General features: G+C 40.8%; 1 long non-coding RNA gene across 1 annotated transcript in view; it reads right to left on the reverse strand.

Annotated features, from left to right (window-relative positions):
- LOC147706604 (uncharacterized) overlaps positions 1-24,643 on the reverse strand; it is a 103,106-nt gene extending 78,463 nt beyond the window's left edge. Inside the window, exon 1 of the long non-coding RNA XR_015297355.1 lies at positions 24,626-24,643. This is a non-coding gene — a long non-coding RNA (uncharacterized LOC147706604). The remainder of the gene's footprint in view (positions 1-24,625) is intronic.
- Between the last annotated feature and the right edge of the window lie 1,484 nt (positions 24,644-26,127).

A 26,127-nucleotide genomic window follows, 5' to 3' on the forward strand; every position in this document is an offset into this window, starting at 1 on the left:
GGTGGCATGCATGATCAACAATTAGGCAAAACACATAAGATGTGTGATGCAAACATCCATCCTACAACTACAGGACTAGTCCAATGTTGACTGTGTCCCTCAACTAAATCCCTCCATCAGCAACCTGCTGTTATAGCACTGCCAACACAACTGTGAAATTTCAATAGACTCGGTGCAATCCCACCACCCTGGAGGCGATAGAGTAATGTTAGCCAACAGCTATGCTTACTGCGTCGATAGTGGCAAACCATTTAGGCGATGAGAAACACTCTGTCGATGCAGAAGGTGGCTCAGCATGTACACCTAAATAGGATGGGTGGGATTCTGTCAGCTTGGAGAAGTACTTGTAAACTTCGCCACTGAAGAACTACATGAAGAGAACTCTCTAGAGGCTGGGTAGCTCTACCTGCTATCACGTGGGTGTGAGGGGGCATGTTTTGGACCTGTGAGCCTTAGGGTGGTCTTCCCCCAAGTCTTTTTCCTGCTTATCTCCTCTTTTTGCTGATTCTTTCTGTTGGCTTTAAGACTCTGAACACTTTACAACTGCGAAAGTGCATGTGCTTCTCCCCTACAGATGGTAACATTGGTTTATACACCATTGGGATATTTAATCTATTTGTAAGTCCCTGATAGAGTGCACTACCTGTGCCCAGGGACTGCAAATTAAATGCTATTAGTGAGCCAACGGCACTGACTGTGCAACCCAAGAAAGTAACACTTTAAATATGTCTCAGGACTGTTATTGCAGAGCCTGTATGTGCAGTTTACTGCCATGTCTCTTGCCAGGCCTCCCTTCTCATTACTCATAATTCACCCCTAAGGAAGGCCTTAGGTAGCCCATAGGGCAGGGTTCTTGTTTATGTAAAAGGTAGGACATGTATTTCCATTGTGTGCATGTCCTGGTAGTGAAAAACACGCAAATTCATTCTTTACTACTGTGAGGCCTACTCATCTCATAGGGTAACATTGTGAATTCTATATTACACTTTTAAACTTTAATTCCTGATTAAGAAGGAGTAGCTATGTCATGTTTTATATCATTGAAATTTGTTGCCAGAGCTGTAAAAACGTTGGGAAAAGAAAAGGCAGCATTCCTTTTGCCGGTCGGCCCAGACATCACCCTGTAATAAAAACTCAAGTGGCCACCGGCCCCCCTCCGCAAGGCCTACATGGACACCGCGTTCAGCTCCCCAAAACCAGCTGTCATATTGACTTATTTCCTCTATTTAAACTTTTTTAAAACCACTCTGTGACTGCCATGTTATTTAACAAGACGATCTGTAAAAGATAAACGCACATCCTGACATTTTTTAAATGTTATTCAATTTTACTGCTAGACTATTGCACTGCTGTTGTACTAATCAAAGTTCATCTTCCGTTCCTTTTTAAATTCATATATGTATATGTGAGTCATATGGTTTTAACGTTTTGTAGTGATTTTAAGTAATCAAACAATTAACTTGGAATTTGAAATATATCATTGGAATGGTAGGTATAAACATTACTATTTTAGAAATACCTTATTTAGGGAGTTGGTATTTCTCTGTTCTTAAAGCTCTCTGTGCCTGCAGCCTGTCTCCAATACATGTCTGGGTGGGTGACAGCTTGACTATGTGCATTTCCTCTAGAGAGCATCACACAAAAAAGGTTAGATGTGCATGATTGCCCATCTGCATCCTGATGGCTCATCCTGGGAAGGCTGTACTGCCTTTCTGTCTGCTACTCTCTGCCCCTGCTGAGGAAGAACTGGACTCTGTTTGAACCCAGAGCGATCTCCAAGGGCTTGCTGGGTTGTTTTTTGCTCTTGAGACTTAGGGAAAACAAAGCCGCACCACCTGCTCAGGTGCCTGGTCCACTGCAAGTGGACCTAAGTGCTTGCTCTAATCAAGCTGTACATCTCCTATCTACAGGAAGCAGAACAGACGCATTGTCACTTTAGCGAGAGCAGAATCATTAAAATTGCACTCAGAATCAGCGCATCGTCTAAAAGACCCAATGAATCGCATCTGCTTCATTGCCTCTGCAGTGTGGGAAGATCGAAGAATTCCCTCTACTATGTTGAAAAACCCAGACCATAATCTATGGAACCACTGCCTCTAAGCTTGCCATATGGTCTTGGGAACCAGCGTGTTGCCACCACATTGTGAAGAAAATCGATGCATCACCTTGACTGCGAGATCGACAACAATGCACCGCTCAGCTGTAACCCACATTGCACTTTTGCGACCAGGATCAAGGCACTTTGTTCAGCAGGCCTTTTATGGCTCCTGTATCCAGTCTGAGCTCCATCGCAGTTGGCTTCAACTCTTGACTTTGACCCGGTCTAGCGCAGCCAGATAGCGCCCATAAGAGCTTTTTGCTTCTAAGGGCTATTTTTACATTTAATTTAAAAAAAATAATATCTCAACTTCTACTTATTGGCTTTTTGTTCCTTTGGTCTTGTTGTATTTTCATTGTGTTACTGGTTGCAGTATAGTGCAAATACTTTACACGTTGCCTCCTAATTTAAGCATGCATGCTCTGTGTCAAGCTACTAAAGGTTGAGCACAGGTTAATTTATGGTGAGCATCTGACTTACCATGTTTAGGATTGTGGTTCCTGCTTGGACAGGGTGCATACCTCTGCCATCCAGAAAAACAGATTTTCTAAATAATTGATAATGTTTTATTTTGACTTCAGCTCCTTACATCTCTGTTGACGTCAAAGATCCATTGACCTGTACGATAGTCTCATGATTAATTAGTAAGTGACAGTAAAACCCCATGCTCGAACAGCTGTCATACAATATATGACAAGATATAACTAAAAGACATTAAAAACAATGTGTTTGAAAGAGAAATCAGCAGCAGAGTAACCAAAAAAGCTCCCTTCTTCCTTTGTCCTTCTCCTCATATTTTCCCTCTTTTCCTACTGCAAAAACAGACATTGAAGCCATGTGCTAGCAAATGAATGAATGCAAATAAATAGTACGGGTTTCTGATTTCCTACAAAGAGCATAGGCATTTTAAACATTTCGATCATTTATACTTCACAGTTTCTTACATGAAACTAGAAAAAGGCTGTGAGACTAAATGTTCATGTAAATGTATTTTCATAAATGAAAAGTGTTTGAAACAAAATAGAGTCAATTTATACATAACTATAAGTTGTTGAGTCATGGTATCACGAAGGTTGGATGAAGCCATGATGAAGCGACAATTGGTTCTAGCTGTGTCCAAGATACACTATAGGTTCTTAGCTCACATCTGAATCAATTCATTTTCTATTTTCTTCTTTTCATAATACCCATGCCATAATGAAATTAAGTAATTCATGTTCATGGTCATTGGTTGGATATAAAAATATATACTCCCCTTTTTTTAGTGAATAAATAAGCTTGATTAATATATACACATATTTTCATCAGCACAAGTCGTTTTCTTACATTGTTTAAGTCTCTCTATGAATTCTGATTAAAACAAATGGATGGCAGAAATATTAAAATAAATATATGTTGCAAGCCAATGGTGACCCCCTCAGGAATATACTGTCTACACATTGGTTGTTTTGATCATCCTCACAGCTGCAATACAAGTTTGAATTCTGTGGAACAGATGTGCTAAAGTAGGTGCACTGCATATTTCTTTCTCTGATAGCTATCAATTGTGCATACATGTTCAAACTCTGCATGGGGTAAGCTAAAAATGTTTAATCTGTACTAAAAGCAAATCCCTTACTATAAAGCCTGCATTGATACTTGCAGGTGCATACGGAATCAGACGCTATTCTTTAACACTGAAAGTATGACATGACTAAAGAGCAAGGAAATATGCGAATAGAGCAACATGGAAAACAACCATCCCTGTAAGATCAGTAGAGAGGAGGAGAGGAGGAGAAACTCTGAATCCTACATGATCTATCTTCAAGATCAGCTCACTTTAACTAAGCTTCTCACATCAGAACATTAGGTTTCTCCAAACTGGTCGAATGTGATTGAATCGATAAACAGCCTCATGGAATATCATTACCGAGAAATCTTTTCAACCAAACTGTTCATTGCAAATTTGCAAGATTAATGGCATTGGGGGGCGTGGCTAGCGCCCGCAGGAGATGGCGGTGTTTCTGTGACTCTCCCGGGACCCGGCGGTGAAGGAGGGCATGGCGTGGTTTCTTTTTGCAGTCGAGACACCAAGAATGTGAATTCGGCTGGGGAGAGCTTCTGTCATCGGAGCGTCGCCGGAGCTCAGCTTTGCGGAGCCAGAAAATACTGTCTTTCCACTTCACATAACCGAAGAAGCCTGGTGAGGTTGCGGTAATTTCCCGGTCCCCGCTGACGAAGTCCTGCTCCTAGCGGTATTCCGGTTTGTACACGCTTGCAGCAAACGGCTTCTTGTGGTCTGCTCATTCTTCACGAAAATGCTTTTGTGACATTATATTTGTGGTCATACCAACTTGCTCTGCATACGCCACGTTCCGAATGCATTACTACGCACTTAGAGTGCTTCTGAGGTGACGCGGCCGCCATTTTCACGAGCCTCGCTGATGTAGCTCGGCTCATAGCGGGAGCTTGGTTTCCTGGTGCAGGACAGCGTATTTTGTTAAAATTTGCCTCATTTCTAACGCTGTTATTCAGAGCAATGGTCCCCTCAGTTATTAATTGATGCCACTCGACTACTCTTCATGAACGTGCAGTCTACGAATTATGCATGTGGAAACCGATTATTATGATTTTTCATTTCTGTGGAGCTGCTTCTGGTCTCAGCTGACTTTATGCCAATAATCATTACTGCTGCCATAGCCTTCAGGTTTACCTGTGCATTTAGCCTGCATTCTATGCTCCATCTTCATATTTTTACCTGGACTTTGATCCCTCATAGCTTCTATTCCCTCAAGATGGCGCCTACATCTCTCTACATATTACATTGACTTTGAGTACAGCAAACATTTATAATTTTTCCTTACAGGTTGCATTATTTTGTGGCTTTCTATAAAAATGTCTCATATGTGCATGTTGTTTTTCTTCCCTCTTTGACCTCTTTTTCTATTACGTACTGGTTGGTTCTGCAGTAAATGTTTGAAATGTGCCTCAGCATTACATTATCTTATATTTTGATATGTTACTACCGAATTCATAGCAGGATATTACATTTATTATCTCTGTATTAATGACATTTTTTTTCTTCATATTTACTCTATTTCATTGCTATTTCCCTACTTGCCTCGCACATATTTTTGTTTTTAGTGCATTGCAGTTGTACTGGTTTTACTTTGCCTTCTCCTGCTTCCAAACTGTGCTCTTTTGACCTTGTTCTTTCCTTAATGGGTATATTGTTCAAAGACTTCCACAAACAGCCCTCTTCTTCACGTAAATTTCTAATTCACACGAGTTCCAGATAGTGCCTTGCAATGGAGGATTCGATGGAGTCTTCTTCTAAGCGCTCCTCGCCAACATCAAATCCATCCACATCCTCTGCTATTAAAGGCCCTATGAAAAGGTTAAAAAAAGATCCTCCTTCTCCCACAAAGCAGTCCAACTCAGCTACCATGGATCTCCTATTGGAGGAAATAAGGGCACTGCGCCCTTATTTCGTCGATGAGACTCGAGCCACACTCCAGACGGTCACAGATAAATTACTAACTATAGATGGTCGTGTTACTCAAAATGTTACTTCCTTGACTTCGTCCGTCTCCAAGGTTGACCCATTATGTGCACAGGTTTCTCTCATGCATAAACACATTGAAAATTTAGAAAATCAAAATAGAAGGAACAACCTACGAATTTACGGTCTTCCAGAGGGTTCAGAGGGGTTGGACCCCCTCGTGTTTTTCAAGACTTTCCTCCCAAAAGTTCTTTCACTTCCTGACAGCACTAATCTCAACATACAGAGAGCACATTGTTTGGGCCCCCTCCTACTTCAACGTCAACTCCGGCTGCCAGGAAACCAAGGGGTGTTATAATTTACTTCCTTGAATACACTGATTTGCTCAAAATTATTTCGGCTGCAAGAGCCATGAAGCGAGTTACATGGTCGGGCAATCCTCTGTTTTTCTCTCAGGACTATGCCAAGGCGACTGCAGATCGGCGCAAGGAGTTTTTGTCCCTACGTCCACAACTGCGTTCGCTTGGAGCGCAGTTTGGCCTATTTCATCCTTGTCTATTTAAGGTGACTCTCAACAACAAAACAACCACCTATGAGGACCCATTAAAGCTGAAGAGTTTTCTCTATTCACATAGTTCTACTGCGATGGATGTTGCATCTGCATCTCATTTTACTTGATGTTCCTTATTACTGTTTTAAGGATTTTTTCACATGCATTTATTGCTTTTGATTGTTAGTTCTTACATAACGCTTATCTTGGTCTGCATCTCTAACTTCTAGTTGTTATTGTTTCTCATATGCTCTTTTGTTTCCCCTTTTTAGACTAATACCCCACGTGTTCCTTCTTCCCTCATCTCATTCCTGGAATCTACTGAGCCGTCTCTCCTTCCTGCCTTCCCTTCCGAGTCACGAACCCGTCATTGTCCTATGTGGTCTCCATCCTCCTCACCCATACATGTTTTGGATGTTCTGTAAGTTATTCTTTTTCCTTCATATCTGTCTTCTCTATTTCTTTCTTTATTTCCATCTTTATTCTCCACGTCCTTTGGATCCTAGTTTATCTTTGGCTTTTTTCTCCTCTCCTCTTTCTTCCTGGACGTTTTCCTGTTCTCTTCTCTTTTCTCTTGTTTTCCTTTTACTCTTATATCCTTCATTACTTATTCTTTCACTTGTTTTAATTGATATTGATTACAATGTTTTTCCCTAAAAGTTTTTTCCATAGGTTTTTATGGTGAATGCTATATTCTGTTTGTTCTCAATCTTTTCTGCATACAAACTTGTAGCACTTTGTATTCTTCATATATTCTCAATTTTAGAATCCTCGCTGCTTTGAACTCATTACTTATGTTGATTATTTTATATTCATTTTTGATCTCCTTGTATTTTTGCATAGCCTTCCTTAGCTTATTGTATATTTTCCTTTACCTTGTTGAATGCCTTTAAAAATTGTTTCCTAGAACGTAAGAGGTTTACATTCCCCTATAAAGAGACAGAGAGTTCTGACACACTTAGCCAAGCTTAAAACGGACATTGCTTGATTACAAGAATCACATCTCACCCCCGAAGAATCTGCCAAACTTAAGCGAGGTTGGGTTGGGGAGGTTTTCTTTTCCCCAGAAGACGGAAAGCGAAATGGGGTTCTTGTTTTATTCCATAAATCCCTCTCAGTTAAGATACTTGATCATTCGGCAGATCAGATTGGAAGATGGGTATTTGTTAAGTTTGTTGTAGATAACACTCCAGTTTCACTTTTTAACATATACGCTCCAACTTCAGGGGACGCATCTTTTTGGTCTTCTTTATCTCCTTTCATCACCCAATATTTTGAGGACAATTTTATCCTGGCAGGAGATTGTAATGAAGTTTTTGACCCCTTTCTAGATAGACACTCTACCAGCACATACATTCCACATAAGTCACATAAAGCTTTCACACAACTCATCCATCAGTTTAAATTTATTGATGCTTGGAGGTTATGTAATCCCACTTTAAGAGAATATTCTTTTTTCTCTCCACCTCATCAGACTCAATCCTGTCTAGACTATTTTTTCATTTCACAACATCTTTCTCAGTCTTTGTTTGGCTCTGACATTGGTTCTATTTTAATTTCGGATCACGCTCCAGTTTCCATTCATCTTGACATTTTTCAAAAACCGACCCTCACTAGGAAATGGCGCTTCAATAATTCCCTGCTTCTTGATTCTAATTTTGTTTCATTCTTCACTGCCTTTTTTCATGACTTTTTCTTACGTAATGAATCTAATGAAGTACCCTTTCCTGTTGTGTGGGATGCTTTTAAGGCAGCTGCCAGAGACTCTATCATTCGGCATGTTTCCCGCAAACGCAAGAAGGCAGAACAAATCACTAATGATCTTCTTTCCAAGATTAAGAACTTGGAAAATTCTTACTTTACTTCCAAATCTACAGATTGTTTAAATGAGCTCATTGCTACTAAAATGCAATTTAATAAGGACACCACAAATAATGCATCCAATTACTTATTGCATTCTAGTGCTAAATTCTACGGGGGCCAAAATAAAGCCGGCAAGTTACTTGCAATTTATCTAAAAGTCAAAAAACATAAGTCTATTATCGATAATATTTATATTCACGATTTTGTTCTGAAACATAAAGATGAAGACATCTTAAAAGAATTTCTTCAATTTTACAAAACTTTATATTCCTCTGAATCGACTTCTACGTCCCAGGATATTTGTCAATATCTATCTGATATTGAATCACCTTTCCGTACCCCTCCTGATCTTTCTCCATTTTGAATCAGCTATTACTCAGAAGGAACTTCTTAGTGCTCTAAAATCTCTTAAAAAAGATAAGGCCCCGGGACCAGATGGTTTCACAGTGGAATTTTTACGCCATTTTTCGGCATCACTTCTTCCAAAATTACGTAACTTAATTTCTAATTTTTTAGACTCCGGTTCCTCTTCAGGTTCCTTTTCTGATGCTCTTATTTGTATCCCCACTAAACCAGGCAAGGACCCACAGTACTGTAAAAATTATAGACCTATTTCTCTAGTGAATATTGATTACAAATTTTTTTCTAAAACTCTGGCTCTCCGTTTAGAATCCTTTCTACCTGAGTTATTGGGGAAAGAGCAATCTGGTTTCGTCAAAGGCAGGCTCCTCTCTGATAACACTAGATTGTTTTTCGATATTCTCTCTAAAACTTCACATTCATCTCATTCTATTGCTGCAATTGCCTTAGACGCGGAAAAGGCTTTTGATAGAGTTGAGTGGCCCTATCTTTTTCAGACGTTGAAGTGGTTTGGCTTTGGCCCAAAAATTTCTACCCTCATCTCTCTTTTATATTCACATCCTAGAGCTGCTATTGCGGCAAATGGTGGTATTTCTTCTTATTTTTCTCTAGGCAGAGGGGTTCACCAGGGATGTCCCCTCTTGCCTTTCTTATTCAACCTCACCTTGGAACCGTTCCTTCTACGAATTCGCCAAAATATTGCCATAAAGGGTTTTTCGTTTCAACAGTCCATAATTAAAATGGCAGCATATGCAGATGATGTTCTATTATTTTTATCTGAGCCCACTATTTCGTTGCCTGCTTTTCTCACTGAAGTTCATTCATTTGCTTTTGTTTCTGGTTATAAATTAAATAAAGACAAGTGTGAGATTTTACCTTTGAATAAATTTACTTGTAAGTCAGATTTCATTTCCTCGGGTTTCACATGGAACCCTAATTCTATCAAATATTTGGGTCTTCACTTTATTCCCACTCTCTCAGGTACGGTTTCCCGTTGCATGGAAGATTGCTTAAAAAAATTGACAGACCTCACCACAAAATGGCATCCTTTATATCTATCTTGGTGGGGCAGATTGGATACTATTAAAATGATGCTTTCCCCCTTGGTTTTATTCACGATTTCTAACATTCCATTCTCTATTCCTTTATCTTATTTCAAGAGAATTAATTCCATCTTATCCTCTTTCTTGTGGGGATACAAAAAAGCTTGCATGTCTATATCTAAATTAACGCGCCCAAAGGTAGAAGGTGGGGTTAACTTTCCGAATTTTTCTTTGTATCACAAATCTTTTCTACTAAATCAGGCTTCTAGATGGATTGATGATTCTTCTATATTCTCTTCACTGTGGACAACGCTAGAACTGGCATATATATCTCCCTTTTCTTTTCTGGAATATCTTTCTTTTTCTCGTCAACCGCAGTCTATTTCCACTCCGATTCTCAAATACACGTGTAAAATATTGCCATCTCCGTTCATTTCTTCCTTTTTTGAACAACCTATTTGGCATAACTCGTTGATAATAATTAATAATAAACCATTTTTTGGGAGGTCTTGGAGGAGTCGCGGCGTCACATGGGTGCATCAAATATTTCAGCAATCTCGTATTATTTATTTTTCAGAAGCTATGGCATCTTTCTATCTTCCTTCTTCTTTTTGTGCTAAATATCTCAAATTAATACACGCACTTCAATCAGCGTATGAATTATACATCGCAGAGCCTTCCACATCATCTCAGGAGTCTCACATGAGTTCTCAATAGCGCTCTCTCCTTACCAGAGGGACTAGGGCATCCAGGATTTATTCTTTGCTACACGCTCCAGTATCACCACGCACAAAGACCAAAGTGGAGGAGGCTTGGGAAGTCGACATAGGTATCTCTTGGTCTGTTGAGTTATGGGATAGGCTATGGATAAGGTTACGGAAATCCTCAAGGGCTGCAAACACTGTCCAGACTTTGTTTTTTATTTATAATCGACTTTTACTTTTCCCACTTATTCTTAGTAAAAGACACCCTGACTTATCTCATATTTGCTGGACTTGTTCTGCACCCCATGCAGATTTGTTACACTTGCTCTTCCATTGTAGTCCGGTTTATGAATTTTGGGTTAAGGTGTGGTCTCAAATTAACACCATTTACCATTTTTTCTACTACACACCCATTTCATATCTCTCATATTTTTTTAGGTAGTATTTCCCCCATTTGGGAGCATTGTACTTTTAGCATAAAAATAATTGACCTGCTTATTGCAGTAGCTTTTTAGCAGATTACTAAGGCTTGGAAGGATCTCACTAAAATCTCGTATCAAGCTTGGTGGTATGCTGTATGCTATAACCATAGGCTAGACACAACATTTGTTTATCCACTTGCTTTGGCTCCAAAACGAAAACAGTTATGGGACCCAGTTGTCTAATTTTTTGATACTTGTGCTCTCCGCTCTCTGTCTCATTCACAATCTCCCTTTCAACTAGAAGTCGCTAAACCTCCTTGAGTTCCCTTTAGTGTTTTATCTACATTATATTAATAATTATTTTTTCCTTTTTCATTATATCAACAAATTGGTAATATTTCTATATCTCCGTATAGCTGGCTATGTATGCAATTTCTTTCCTTTGGATTGTTTCTCTTATTAGTATTAATGTTTACTTTATATTTACATTGTTGTCTTTAATTTGTATAAGTGCTTTATTTTACGGTTAATACACTTTTTTCTGAAACTTAAAAAAGATTAATGGCATTGACCATTTCCCAGAAACAAATTCATAGAATATTTGTGTTTGTTTTTAAATTGGCCTTTGCATGTTTGTTTTTAAGGCGTAAAAGCAATGGCTACAGGTCTTACTTTTAGAAACAGTTTTGACAGAGGTGTTTATTTCAGAGCTTTACTTCTAAGGACATTATTTTGGATTTATATATTTTACGTTGTTAATCAATTACTTTGGATGCTTTTAATTTACTAATCCCTCCCGACCCCTAAACACCATACATCCCTGCCACCTAAAAAGCCTTCACCGTGCCTAGTGAGCATGTGGTAGTGGGAGAACATGCTGAATGCCTGCCCCAGACTCATCCTAAACTTACAACGCTGCATCCACATCACCTGCCACATGAGAGACCTTCACTGGCCACCTGTCACCAAAAGAATTACCTTCAAACTCCTCACACATGCCTACTAATTCTTCGACAACATTGGACCTGCATACCTCAACCACCGCCTCTCCTTCTACACTTGCACCAGACATCTCTGCCCGCCCAATCGGCCCTGACCACAATCCCACATATCCACAAGACCACAGCTGGAGGAAGATCCTTCTCCTACCTCACTGCGAAGACCTGGACATCCCTGCCTCTGCACCTCAGCCAATCACCATCACTGTCGCAATTCAGGAAGGACCTCAAGACCCGACTCTTTGATTTAACAGCAGACCCCCACACCCAGCGCCTTGAGACCCTTAAGGGTGAGTAGCCACACTTTATATTAAACCTGATTGATTGATTGTGCAGCGCTTAAACACAATAACACAACAGCTTAACACAACACCTGAATAGTACATTAGCAGTGCAGTACAGTCCCAACATAAAGTAACAACATATCAACACAACACCTCACTACAGCAACAAAATACAACACGTTGTTTAACAAAGTCACAGACTTGCTTTAAATAACCATTTCCCAAATTGATAAAATGCACATCTACTCTTTCTTAACAAACACATATTTTTAGGTGTTCAGTTTTGTACTAAGGGGGCAACCAAGCACATTCTAGCTAATATTATAAACACCCACACTGAGATGTAACTTATTGGGTATTTCTAAGCAGGTGTATATAAAGTTCGCACATTTTTATCACAGTTAGTTGATGATATATGCTGGAAGCATAGCAGAGGTGACTAATTACAGAAGTTTTCAGAGGAGTATGTGTGGAAAGAAAAGATGTGTTCTACAAATGGTTTAAGAACTAGAAATAAAAAGTTTACATTTGTCATAAATACACATCTTCTTACCGATAGACGTACGTTACACCAGTTGTAACTGGAATGTTCTATGAATAACAAAGAAAATTGGTAATCTACACCACTGTATAGGTATCCTATGGATTTTATAACCCACACCTGTTTTTAGACAGTGCTAGCTGTCTGGCTTCAAAATGCCTATTGTGAGTTGGGAGACGGCGGGAGAAGGAAAACCAAGATGGCGGATTGAAGGCGCCGTCGGGTGCAGCCTGAGAACGCCGCTCCCACCACCTCACAGATAACCAACTTATGTATGCTTTTATCCCAATGGGCGCGAAGCTAACGGAGCGGTAAACAACGGGACGATTTACCTGAGACTTGTTACTTGTTACGGACTGCACGAGTCTCAGAGAGCGCAGGAGGGCTGGATGCGGATACTGCATGTGGGCGGCTGCAGCTGCGGCGGTCTCCGCGAACGAGGAGCGGAGACAGGCTGCGCACGCTGGGCTCACTGGACCCTGCTGACTTGGCTTGGCTCCGCGGGTCCAGGATCAAGGGCAATCATCGGAATCATCGATACCAGGAGCATAGCCAGCTGTCTGGTCAAGAGGGATTGGAGCGCTGCCTTGACGGCGGAGAGCACTACCGACTCGGAGGCAGGGAGCACTGACATGGCTCCCAAGATCCATGCGAGGAGCACCAGGACAACGAAAGGAGCAGGAAACTCCGAGGAAAATGCCGCCTCAGCTGCAGTCAATGGGGTAGCAGAGAAGAAGGCGGCGGCGGCGGCAGCTAAAACTAAAACTCCAGCTAAGCCTCACGGAACAGAAGTGGTGATCACAGCTGTCAATGCTGTTAAGAATTTGCTCAACACCGGGAGCCAGGAGAAAGCAGCATACGTGGCTGGTAAGCAACAATCATTGCGATCATTAATGCTAATTGCTAGCAATAAAGATAACGCTGCCAAAGATAAAGGAGCTAAGATAGCTGTAAATCCAGCGCCTGCAGGGGGCAGTATTGAGACTGAGCAGATAATAACTGAAAATGGGGACACTGATACAGATTTGAGGAGGGATCTCCAGAGGGCTTCAGGAAAGGAGGGCTGTGTAACTGAGACTGTTACCGAGTCGGTGACTGAGACTGTGACTGTGATGGTGATACAAGACAATACAGCTGCTCTAAAGGATATGGATATGGGTAAAGAGAAAGATACGGATATTGATAAGGGGGCAGCCGAGCTGATGTCACAGGCACAACCCACAGTCTCGGACATTAGAAGGGACTCCACTGGTGTCGGCCTGACCCAGATGAGCTGCGCAGTTACACCAGTCGAGGCAACTGATACTCAAAACTTAGCCCCGGCTACTAGAACCCCCATAGACAAGGCAGAAGAGAGCAACGGAACACCAGTAGAGTCGAATGATGAATATGAAGAATTAATTGATGAGGCGGAGGATAATATGGAGAGCTCCCCACAGGACAACTGGAAAATAGTGACACGGAAAAAAGGAAGAGGGAAAGCTAAAAATAAAATAAGGTGCAAGAAAAACACTATTCAATCTACTCTTTCCTCTACAATAAATCAGGCTAATAACCGTGGAAAACCTATTATTGATGATAGTCCATTACGTAAGTGGATGAAAGCTAAGGGAGGGGTAAAAACAATGGCTTTACGCTTATCAGGCAACAGTTCCATGGGGTCTTCAACTCCGCCGTTAACTAACCAAGATATTCAGGAAATCCAAGATATAGAGGCTGATGATCCGTCCACCTCTACAAACCAATTGATAGTAGCCGGTTCTAAAGGAGTACAAGATATACAACTAGACTCTACTTTAAGGGAGGATGGTAGTGAGACGGCCTTAAACGTGAATGAAATTATTGCCACAACAGAGGAAGAAACTGATCAGGCCGGGCATTTCACGAAGGAATTACATCAGGAAGTCTCCTCCTTGGAGACCCCTTCTATGGCTCTAATTTTGCATATGCTGACCGAACAGAGACAAGAGGCACAACAGCATTTCTCACAACTAAAGGAGGATAACTCTAAAATTCAGTCGTACTTGCTGGAGGTCAATGGGAAAATGAATAAAGTAACCCAAGAAGTGGAGGTACTTCAGCAACGGGTGGCACAAGTTGAGGAGACTTCGACCAAGCACAATCAAAAAAGTACTAGACACGAGGAGGAAATCCGGGCCTTACAATCCAAGATGGAGGATTTGGAAAATAGGCAAAGAAGGCAGAACCTCAGACTTTTTGGGATCCCGGAGGGGGCTGAAGGGGCGGACCCCAGGGCCTATATAGTCAGACTATGCCAACGTGCCTTCCCAGATCTTGCGGACTGGGATTGGGATTCTCAGATTCAAAGAGCCCACAGGTTGCCTTTAGCTAATAGAAACAGAGACAATAAGTATCCTCGTCCTTTTTTGATTTATTTCGGAAATTTTCTGTTGAGACAGGCTGTTTCTTTAAAAGCTAAACCTAACTCTCCGATTACTACGGAAGACGTGTCCTTCTTTGTTCGCTCAGATTTTTGTAAATCTACTATGGAGAGACGATGGAATCTGCGCCAACTAATTGACTCTTTCAAGACTGCAGGGGCTCAGGTCTTCCTCCAAGAGCCTGCATGCTTAAAGGTTATGAAAGCCGGGCATACGTATTATCTTAATCAGGTGAAGGAGGCAGAAACTGTGCTTGATAAGCTTACTAAAGCGTAAGCGACATAACACTACACCTCAGGGTATGGTTAGTGGAAAGGGTTTGATTAATCTGACAAGCTCAAAGGATAAAATGGAGAATAAGGGATTTAAGATATGCTAAATTTAGTAAAAATGACATACTTAATGAGGGTGGTGGAAAGTGGCGGGTGGTTGCACCGCTGAGAGGCTGCCCTACCAAAAGGCAGCAGGTATAAAGGGGGGGTGTTTTTCTTTGGTACGGGGGGGGGGGGAAGGAGGGGGGGGGGAAACAAAAATGACAAGACAAGCCATGGCGAAGCTACAATGTACTTAACAAGAAAGAGAGCTTTATGGAGAAATAATATAAGGGAAGCGGCTATTGATTTATTGTATATAAAATGACGAACTGTAGGTGTCTTGCCTGGAACGTTTCTGGCTTGAACAATAAGACTAAAAGAAATTTAATCTATCAAGAACTTAAAATGTATGATGCACAGATAGTAATGCTTACAGAAACCCATATATGCTATAAAGATAAAAAATTGTTGAGTCAATTAGGATACGATTTGGTGATTTGCACTACTCTAAATGCACCAATAAGAGGTGTGGCTATCCTAAAGAAAAGATATTGGCAAGGGGAAGTTGTTAAAACGGCAGCAGACAAGGGAGGGCGTTGGGCAATAATGCAAATAGGATTGGAGGGCACTTTATATGTTTTTTGTTCAGTGTATGGCCCCAACAAAGATGAGCCATGGTTATTTGATTGGTTGAATATTGAATTACTATCTTGGTCAGGAGAACTTATCCTAATGGGAGATTTTAACTGTGTTATGAATTACCAACAGGATACAACCAAAAAAGGAGTAGGGCTACGTATGCGACAAACAAGAGCAGCAATACTGGAACTAGCTAAAATACACAATATAAAAGACATTTGGCGTAGCTTATATCCAGGTCTGCCTGGATTTACGTACTACTCTGCTCCTCATAAACTCTGCTCTAGGATTGATCTAGCTTGGGCCTCAGACGAATTATTGAGGAGAGGAGATATGAAGGTCATGCCAAAAATTTCATCGGACCACAATCCTATAATATTTATATTTGATTCGGCCTTAGGCATAAAAAAAAGACGCACTTTTTCTTTTCCAAGGTACTTACTCTCAGATGAGGTCTTTGTAACCATGCTTAAAAAACAGATAGAGGAGTTCATTACATTTAATAAAGATTCTGCTAATGTGCTGTCAGTTTGGGATGCCTGTAAGGCCTTTATTAGAGGAACAACCCAACAATATATACTTAAACAAAATGCAACAAGGAAAAGAGAAACAAAGTTAATGATGGACAATATTTTACATATAGAAAAACTACTGGCAGATAAGCTCAGAGATGGGGATCGGAATAGCAGAGACATATCACTTCTGGAAAGTAGACTTATAAATATACGTACAGGCATGAAAAGCGCTTTTAAAGAAAAAAATAGTGGCAAGTTACTTAAATATAGATTATCTCAGTATGAATCTGGAGATCGAATAGGAAAGCTCTTGGCATACAAAGTAGCTGAAGACCGAGCTTCTACATTAATTAAAGCTATAAAAGGCCCTAATGGTATTATCTATACACAGCCTGGAGATATAATGGAGCAATTTGCTTCATACTACGAAGCACTATATACTCCTGAGAGTAGGGCTAGGCCAGAGCAGATCCAATCTTACTTAAATGATAATCTCTCTCTGGGACACTTTTTAGATCAGGAGATTTTGGATAACTTAGAACTTAATTACACATTAGAAGAACTGCGCTTAGCGGTGTTCTCGCTCCCTTCTAATAAAGCGGCAGGGGAGGACACGATTCCGATTGAATTATATAAGATCTGCGCCGAAGAGCTACTCCCTCTGCTCTGCTTAGTGGTGAACTCTATAGGCACATCTGGTAAAGCTCCGGAATCTTGGAAAACGGCGAAGATTATGTTTTTTTAAAAAAAAAATAAACCTCCATTGGAATGCGGGTTATATCGGCCTATTTCTTTAATTAACGCCGATGCTAAGGCCTATTCTAAACTGATATCAAGGCGCTTGGCGTCTATTATGCCGCAATTAGTTAATGATCAACAACATGGCTTCATAGAGGGAAGGGATACTACCGCCCATATCAATATGGCGATTACGGCATTTGATATTGCTGCAACTAACCTCACCCCACTCGGTATGATATTACTGGATGCAGAAAAAGCATTTGACCGAGTGGGGTGGCATTATTTGTGGAAAGTGCTAATGCAATACGGGTTTAAGGATCGCTTCCTTAGAGGCATACAGGCGATATACAGAGATCCTAACGCTAAAATCAGTTACGCGGGAGCACTTTCCTCAACTTTCGCTATATCTAGGGGGACTCGACAGGGATGTCCACTTTCACCCCTGCTGTTCGCCCTCTCTATGGAGCCTTTTATAAACGCCCTGCAGAATCAAGAGAAGATAACTCCGGTAGAGCATGAACATAAAATTCTTAAAATCACTGCATACGCCGATGATCTAGCCATATTTACTACTAATGTTATAGATGCTCTAGCAGGAATTACAGAAGAAGCGGAAAAGTTTGGAGCTATTTCCGGTTACAAATTAAACTTTAATAAAACTCAAACCATTATGAACTACCAAGCTAATCAATCTGTTACTGGGCTTTGCAACTCGGCTGTTTACTTAGGGGTGACAATATCTTCTAAAATAAATGAAATAATTAAACTGAATTATGAACCTTTACTTAAACAAGTTACGTTGATGCTTAAAAAATGGCACAAAATTCCGATGAATATTTTGGGAAGAATTAATTTGATTAAAATGAATCTTTTGCCCAAGTTTTTATATCTCTTTCGTTCTATTCCCCTTCGAGTTAATAATATTTTTTTTAAGAAGCTGGAAGGAATTTGCAGCAGCTTTATCTGGAGCTATAAAAAACCTAGGAGGTCAATAGCGATACTAAAACTACCTTTAGAGAAGGGTGGATTAGATTTTCCGGATTTTAAGTCTTATTATTTTGCATCTTTTATAGGGCGCTTTAGGAGTCTATTAAATAAAAATAAAACCTTTTTTTTTCATCAATTTATGTTAGGTAGAAACTCATCCCAATTTCTAACAAGAATACAAGACCCGAACTTCTTCAAACGAGTTAAATTCAAGACAGCAAGGGACGTGGTAGGGTTGTTTAATTTAGTCATGAAGTTTTGCGACACTTCTTTTTTTCACTCTGATTTGCCATTATGGGATAATCCAGGGCTACCAGGTATTTTTAACGATAATATTGGGAGAGAATGGGCCGATTATGGGATCAAGAGACTGGGAGACCTATATGGCCATGAGGGGTTTCTACAGTTTTCCACTTTACAATTAATTTACTCGCTACCAAGTGAAATGGCACTTAAATACTTGCAAATAAGGGACTATCTTATACGGAAAATGAACCTAATAAAAATTACTAGCTCGGATATTTGGGAAGTTCTGCATAGCTCTAAGGAGAAATCTATAATAAGCAGAGGATATAAACAATTAATCCAGCATAACTCGGATGATTGTCCCAGACTCTCTCAAAAATGGACGCTTGAATTGGGAACTAATGTGACTCCCCAGAATATCTCAAAGGCTTTCACAACTCTTAACAAAATAACATACTCCTCCAGTTTGAAACTTCAATTATATAGAACGGTCAGCCAACTTTACCACACCCCACAGAAAATTTCTAAATGGTCACAAAATAACGAACGTACCAAATGCCCTAAATGTGATCTGCAAGCAGCTGATCTTATCCATATGATCTTTTCTTGTCCAGCACTGAACTTGTTCTGGCGAGAAATAGAAACCACATTATGTGAAAAACAACTGATCAGCTCCCCACTTACCTCATCTATGGTTTTACTCTATATATACGAGCGGGGCCACGATAATAGAAGCTGGCTTGACATAGCGATTTCTTGTGCTAGACTGGTAGTAGCTAGAGCCTGGATCTCACCAAATCCACCTCAGAGGATGGAATGGCTAATACTACTTCATGAAATATACACAATGGAGAAGGCCCTTGCTAAAAATAGGACCCGGAAAACGGTAGATAGATTTGGAAAGATTTGGGCTAACTTTGTATAAATATTTAGTGTTTTTCTTTCCTTGCTTTTTATTTTCTTATAAATGTCTTTTTGTTTGGCCAAGTTGTAACATTTAAAGATTGTTGATCTTACTAATTTATGGATTTTTTCCCTGATGTCACTTTAAAGTTTGCTATATTTGTATTTTATTTTTTATTTTTCCTTCTGAATTGCAATGTCTCTTTGCTTGTGACTTGTCTGTCAAATAAAAAAGTTTAAAAAAAAAAAACAAAAAAAAACAAAATGCCTATTGTGAATTTACACTGGACTTGCAGCCCAGCTATCACTAACTGTTACTTTGATTAACTGGCACTCAAACTTGCTTGTTTCAAAATCGATGACTTGGCATCCTCCTCTAGTATTTGTACACTCCCCCCACCCCCATGGCTTCCTCCTGCTCTGTACATGACTCCTTCGAACATGGACCACAACCTCCTGCTCAGAGAAAGTGGTAAATGTCTTTGTTACACCCTGCAGTATTGGGATTTCTTGCAGAATTCATGCAAGTAAATCCAGTTCTACACAGTTATTACTCATTCCATGAGTATTTACTCCGAATTGCACAGATCTGGCTTGTGTTACTGAACAGTACTGGTAGTTACAAGTGTGGAGTTTTCAGCCCACCCCTACCATGCAAATCATAATCGTTGCCAAAATGGAAAGATGGTCTTTTTCCAATTTTTTTACATCCAGTATTAAGCATAGATTATAGATATGAAAAACAATGCACTCTTGCCCTTTAGTGAACACGTAGCTGGCTGTACTGGGGATGTTTTTTTTATCCACGTGGTTTTAAGTTAGTTGGTAACGCCCCATTCTACTAACATTAATTTCAATATTTAATTGTGAACACATACTTTTTATAAATATCTATACTACTATTATAAAGCGAGAACTGTGAACCTTTGAGGCGGGTAAACTCGGGAACCACAGCGCCAATCCAAACACCCAATACATCATTGGAATTGTCAGGGTCTGCAGAGTGACATAGGCTATATACCACAAAAATATATATCTTCCTTAAAAAATAAATGTTCCAAAAAAAAGTAGTCCCTTGGAAGTAGCGCCGGCCGTGTGCGCTAACGACGTGAGTGCTGACATCATCAGGAGCGCTTGCAGGAGTGGCGGACAGGAGCGGAGGACAGGAGCGGTGAACTTTGGCGGACTGGAGCGGCTAACAGCCTCATATTAGTAATGTGAAAGAAAGCATGCGGTTCTATCTCCGTGCGCTTTTATTTCCTTGCAGTAAACTCGAAAGTTGATTTATCATTTTACTTGATGCATTTGGCTCGGTTTGTCAACCCTGGCTACAGCTGAGCAACTCTAGGTAGGGCACGTCCGTCGAGATCAGCTTGCGTGCGTACGCCTGGTGCCCATTAGCAAAGAGGTCCCTCTCTTTCCAGGTGCTGACAAGCCCTGGTCCGCGGACAAATACCGTTGTGTTAGCAAAACAGTATGACCCGTGCAGAAAAGATCAATGTTTTGGAGAACAAGTGTGTGTGCGAGGCAGAAGTGCTGCAATGCTTGGGAGAGCCCGTGAAATCCTTCCTCCAGAGATGCTGATATCCATTTCACTCCATAAACACTTCCTAGCAACCGGGAGTGACTTCTACAATACGCCAAATTGATACTCAGACCGTTTTCAGACAATTGCTGCCACCTACAGCCCCGCTGGGAATTACTCTCCATGAACACCAGCTCACTGATATTTATTTCAATAGGCAAATATATGTCTATATAGTTTTTTTAATAACATGGTTCTTTGTGTCCAACCCACTCCTTCGATTAGCAGCATACTAGCATGTACCACTTAGTAACAAAAAAGAAAAACATGTTTCTCCCTGCACATTTGCTGTACAATTTACAATGCTATTCCTGCCAATCAAACTGCGGGAGCCGTGTCCTGTTTGTGACTCAGATATTTCATTCTAAGTGGCATGGGTGGCCATTTTCCTAGCATACTTGTGGGAAATTAACGTGCACATATTTGTGGCGCTGTAAATGGGTGTAACATGTACCTTCAGGAGTGTAGACACAAACCTTACCGTCGATGGTCTATGTGGTGGGGCGGCGGGTTGTCAGGTGTCTTATTACATATACATCATTCTTTTTCTAACCAATAATCTCTCCCGAAAATAATTGCCGTTTTCCGTATTGCTTTTCAGAAGGAAAATGACCCAATGTCTGGATCGAGCGGTCATTCCCCCTTTGGGTTCACTTTCACACAAACACCCCCATTGATTACAGGCATTTATCATAATTCAGCTGACTGTTTGTCAACAATGCCTGGAGGTACAAGAGATTATGGAGAGGTTACATCCAGGGAAAGATCAAACTCAAGGTAAAATCGATATTTACAATTCTTCAGCTCTGCCCGAGCCCCCCCCAGCCCCACCCCCACGCCCGTCTCGACCCTGCTCCTCAGGGTCTTCCTAGCCTCATGTTTAATGTAAGGCTGGTGAATGCTTATATAACACACACATCCACAATTAAAAGTGGAAGTAATGATCCCATTTGATCGCATACCAGTGGAATTCTAACCAAATTGGGAGTAGCCCCAGCTCACCCAACCTTGGTCCTCCATGAACAGGCAGGTGCCTCTGCTATTTAAGTGAATACATTAAGGGTAATTAGAAGGCCAGCATATGTAAAAAATAAAAAAAATAAAACAAGGATTGCAAATTTCGCCTTCATCTATACTACTATAATAGAGCAGAAACTTTTTAGCTTTGAGGCGGGTAAACTCGGGAACCACTGCGCCAATCTACACACCCGATACACCATTGAAATCAGCAGGGTGTGTAGATGGTTAGAGGCTACATAAATTTAAAAAATAAACGTTATTTAAAATGTAAGATTAAAAAAAAAGTAGTCCCTCAAAAGTAGCCCCAGACGCGACGTGCGTGGTCACCTTAGGAGCACGGGGAGGAGCGGCGTCTGAGGAGCGGCGGACATGGCGCAGGGGAGGAGTGGTGACGTCAGGAGCAGAGGACCAGCGGCGGAGGAGGAGCAGAGGACTGGCGGCAGAGTAGGAGTGGTGGTGCGAGCGGACAGGCGGGAGCAGCGCCGGCGGAGGTAAGGCAACTCATGTAGGGGCAGGCGGGGGACGGGACGGGCCGGGCGGAGGACGGGACGGGCCAAGCGGGGGACGGGACGGGCTGGGCGGGCAAGCGGCGGTCAGGAAAGCCTGAGGACAATAAGGAGGAGGCAAACAGTGCACTACAAATGTCAGACAAACTGTGCATTACAGGAGCAAAAGGAGGAAAAAGTGACGTGTAGCCAGAGGGGTTTTAGATGCTGTAAACGTTTGAGCCATCTCGGCTTCCGTAGGATAATCCCATGCTCTTCTCATTGGGACTCTGTGCTTCGCAGTTAACAAAGTGCGCAACGAAGACCTACACAAGGTCAGGAGAAAAACAGTACCCCCTCGAACGAGGCCACCTTCTGTCAAAAAGGGGAGAGTTTGCTCACATAACTGTCAGCGGTGAATATGTTATTGTTTAGATGCTTTTGCTTCACTATAGGAGATTATATTTATATCGGAATATTTCCTTCACGAATACCTGCGTCCCTTGGATGGAGTGGAGGGAAGGGGGTGGATGACATGTGCACGAGGAAAAAGTGACGTGTGCAGGTTACAAAAGTGGGGCGGGCGGGGGCCCTGAAGCAAAGTCAATTACAGGAGGAAAAAGTGACGTCTGCAGATTACAAAAGCGGGGCCGGAGGGGGCCCTGAAGCCTAATTGCTCCCGGGCAACGTCGGGACGGGCTGCTAGTATATATATATTTTTAGAAGTGTGATGCTTCTAATGGTCACCTTCTGGCTGACTGTATACCTGTGGGAAGTTGTAATGTGTCACCTTTGAAATAGTGTGAGTTAGAATGACCCTTCTGCTTGTTACATCTCTTTGTGGATGTCAGTTGTGTTGCATGTCTTCTCACAGGTTTGCCTGCAAGGGAGTGAGATCTGCAGAGGGTCTCAGCACTGGCTGTGCAGTGTCCTCCAAAAGGCTTGTTTAGAGAGAGGTCACTTTGCTGCACATTTTCCCTGTGGCACAGTTACTTATAGTCTTCCTCTTAGCGGGCAGTCCATCTGACGCCCTACAAGTGCAAGCCTAGCGTTATGGTTCCACCTTGAGAGCCTTTTGCTCCTATTGGTAGAGGTACCAGCAGTACATAATGCATAAAGTTACCATCATTGGCTGGAAGTAAAATCTACATTTCCTCTTATCAGGTAGGAAGTCTTAATTGTAAGAAAAAGACAGAGGCAAAGTTTATCCATTTTAATTGGTTCCACTTTTCATGTTTTGGTCTTTTTTGTTCTAATTTGCAGCTGCTTGTTCTTAAATTCACATTAGCTAGACTTTACATTTCTGATCTTCCCATCTCTAAGTTGCTAAGTTCAATGCAGCCAATATAAACTTCACTGTTTTCATCTTTTATGTTTACATCACAGCAAGAAAGAAGATAGAACCTTTGGTGGTGTCTTTATATTGGAGTCTTAAGTCCTTAGTGATGTCATCTCTTGTAAAATTCAGTTTATCTTTATGGCTGTTGTTGCTAGCTGAGTTGAATTAAAGATTTGCACAAAGTAGAAAGTAAGGCTTGATTCAACTTGTAATCGTTTATAATAAACTTTTCTCTACACAGTTTTTTGAAATGTTTAGATCTGCAAAATATATTGTATGAATGCAAAAATACAATTTGCCAATCTTGATTTATATATGCAAAATAAATGTAAATGGTGCATTACTAACACTGAGTAGGACACAACTGTTGTATAAATGATGCATTACTAGCACTAATTAGGATGCAACTGTTGAGTAAAGGATCCGTTATTATCACTGAGTAGGACATAACTGTTGTGTACAGGATACATTATCACCACTTAGTAGGAAACAACTGTTATGTACAGGATAAATTACTTCCACTGAGTAGGACACAACTGTTGTGTAAAGGATACCTTACTAATACTTAGTAGGACACAACTGTTGTGTAGAGAATACATCACTACCACTGAGTAGGATACAACTGTTGTGTAAAGGATACCTTACTACCACTCAGTAGGACACAACTGTTGTGTAAAGAATACATCACTACCGCTGAGTAGGACACAACTTTTGTGTAAAGGATACTGAGCTCACTTTTTTGTTTAGTTAGAGGAACAGTACTAACACACATTATCGAATATGCTCTGATCAAAGGTGTTGTATAATTATTTGTTTTCAAAAACTTGTTTAACATCTCAATTTAGCTAGTGGATTACCAAAGTACTTTTATAAGGTAGTTCTCAAAACACACTAGCACCTTAAAAATTTGGAATTTTCACCTATCTTAAATATTGCACATTATATCCAAGAGTAAATTAAAGAAGCTACTTGCAGAGAAGACAATAGGGAAAAAAAGAAAAGATCCATAAACTGAAAGACAACCGTTGAAAAAGCCCACCTCCAGCACCATCTATATGAGGGAGGACCTACCACCTCTTCAGGGAGTCTGCAGAAGTTTACTCACCCTGGACGAGGATCCCCCGGGTCGCTTGATTAGAAAGGTGTGTTATATTGTTAGAGGTGTTACAGGTATAGTTTCCAGAGTCAGTCTGAATTAGAGAATCAAAGCGTAGTTCAGGTCCTGATTTTGATAAGGATTGCCCGTTCTGAAGCCAGGTGTACAGTGCAGAAGGGTGGGATGCAGCCATGCAAGAGAGGGTTAGAGCTGAGCCGACCTGGTAGACCGCCTTCTCAGGACTGGCAGAGATCACTGGAGTGTCCGGTCCATCTGAAGCAAACGCATTGAATGAACATTTTAGAACAACAGAACAATGTGTTCCTATCCTGACTGTTGCTAGTGTTCATTAAAGATTCAATCTGAAACAACAGTACACATAAGTATTTTAAAATAGTATATACAAAAGACTGTATGTATACATTCTTTTGGCCTGAGAAAATTATGTTTTTTCTCACATGAACCTCTTTTATCAGTGAACCATCAGGCTGGTGCTGTTTTTGCTTACAATTAACACAATTGATCAATGTATTGCACCCTTAAGAGGGTTAGTGGTGACGTGCTTGTGAGCATATGTCACATGAGCAAGTGTTAAGGGACAAATTATTAATGAACAGTAAATCTAAGAAGATACAGGAAAAATTATAGTCTCGTGGTGAATTGTCATTGAAGGCAGTGGTGAATGTTGTGAGAAGTACTGAGGGATCAGAAAAATGCATACACGTGATTAGGAAGGAGAATGAAAGGACTGGGTCTGTCTGTACTTTTGGAAGTGGTAAGAACACAAAGGAAAAAGAGAAATTATGAAGTAATGTGAACAAGTAGTAATTTCACAGGGATGTCATGTTACAGATGCGGGTCGAGTAGCCATCTTGCAAATTCTTAAATGTGTCCTGATGTAAGCAAGAAGTGTAGGGCCTGCAAGAAGAAGGGGCATTGTAGCAGGGTATGTAAGAGTGCTGAGAGGCAAATTAATTATATTGCTGAGTATGCTTAGGAAGAGGATTTGAGTATGCAAGCAGTGGTTTTGAGTATACAGAATGATTTTGTGAATGGGGAGAAAGGGCAGTAGAATAAACAACCGAAAATGCCGAACTTTGAAGCATAAATGGAGACTGTCAAAGGACAGCATAGATAGACAAAGCTACTTAGCCGAACTTAAAAATTACCATCATGCTAAAAAAGATGCCAAAACAAACTATTATACAAGAAGGATTGACTATAACGACAGCTCATACAAGGAACTTTTATTAGCAAACTTTGTGAACTCACCAGTCTATCACAAGCCATGGCTCCCACGACAGAGTACTGTGAACTAATTAATAATTTTTTCACTGAAAAAGTGACAAATATCTGCGTTTTCTTTGACAACCCTGATGAAGACGCTAATATTAACTGGGAAAACTTGGCACCTCATCCCTCTTCACAAATCCACCTTGACACTGTGACTCCTTTCTCAGAGGACGAGGTGGCCAAAGCTATGAGTGAGGTCAAGGCAGGATCCCCACTTG

The sequence above is a fragment of the Lissotriton vulgaris genome, chromosome 7 (genome assembly GCF_964263255.1).
Source record: "Lissotriton vulgaris chromosome 7, aLisVul1.2, whole genome shotgun sequence".
NCBI classification, from domain to species: Eukaryota; Metazoa; Chordata; class Amphibia; order Caudata; family Salamandridae; genus Lissotriton; species Lissotriton vulgaris.